Below are 702 nucleotides of genomic sequence, written 5' to 3'. Positions count from 1 at the left end.
CGTGTTGCGTGTCCCCCCCCCCCATGCCTGAGAACGATCCGCCTTTGTCACAGATTTAACTTCATGAAAGCTTCTGATTTGAAGTCGCGGCTTTTAGCGGGGATTCGCTCGTCTTCTTAATCAGACGTTTTTGTTTGAGGAGCTTTTAGCAGCTTTTTGCTTTTCCTGATTTTCATTTGTGTTTTTCGGGTCTATTTTTGTAGCGGCGGATTATAATTGTATAAGCGATCGTATTCCAGCTGTGGAGGGGTGACTGAGGAAATGCTTCCTCCTGCCTGCAGCAGACTGATCACTGGGGGCGGGGAGACTGAGGAAAAGCTTCCTCCTGCCTGCAGCGGATAATGCATCTCACAAATCCCCCTTCATCAGGGCTAAGACACAAGACAACATATTGTACACGAGAGGATCCTCATATTAATCATTATGGAAGTTCAGTCCAAGAAATAAAATCTAAAGATGTAAAATATGAAACTTTGTATCCGAATGTGTAAATAAATTCTATTGCATCATAAAAAGGAAACATTGTCCCATGTGTCAGTGGGATCTGTGAGTGGAGGAGATGTCGGTCTCTCGGGAAGGTGAGTCATCTTCATCCTCCGACTCTCCCGGGTTATGTCCCTCGTGTGACACGTCTGGCGGTATATTGTTCCAGTCGGAGTTCCTGTGTCCCGGCATCCCGCCTGAGGTGCGCTCGCTATCAGA

This window comes from Nanorana parkeri, unplaced genomic scaffold (assembly GCF_000935625.1).
Source record: "Nanorana parkeri isolate BGI_ZX_2015 unplaced genomic scaffold, ASM93562v1 scaffold1878, whole genome shotgun sequence".
In the NCBI taxonomy this organism is placed as follows: Eukaryota; Metazoa; Chordata; class Amphibia; order Anura; family Dicroglossidae; genus Nanorana; species Nanorana parkeri.
This window is presented reverse-complemented; position numbering follows the sequence as displayed.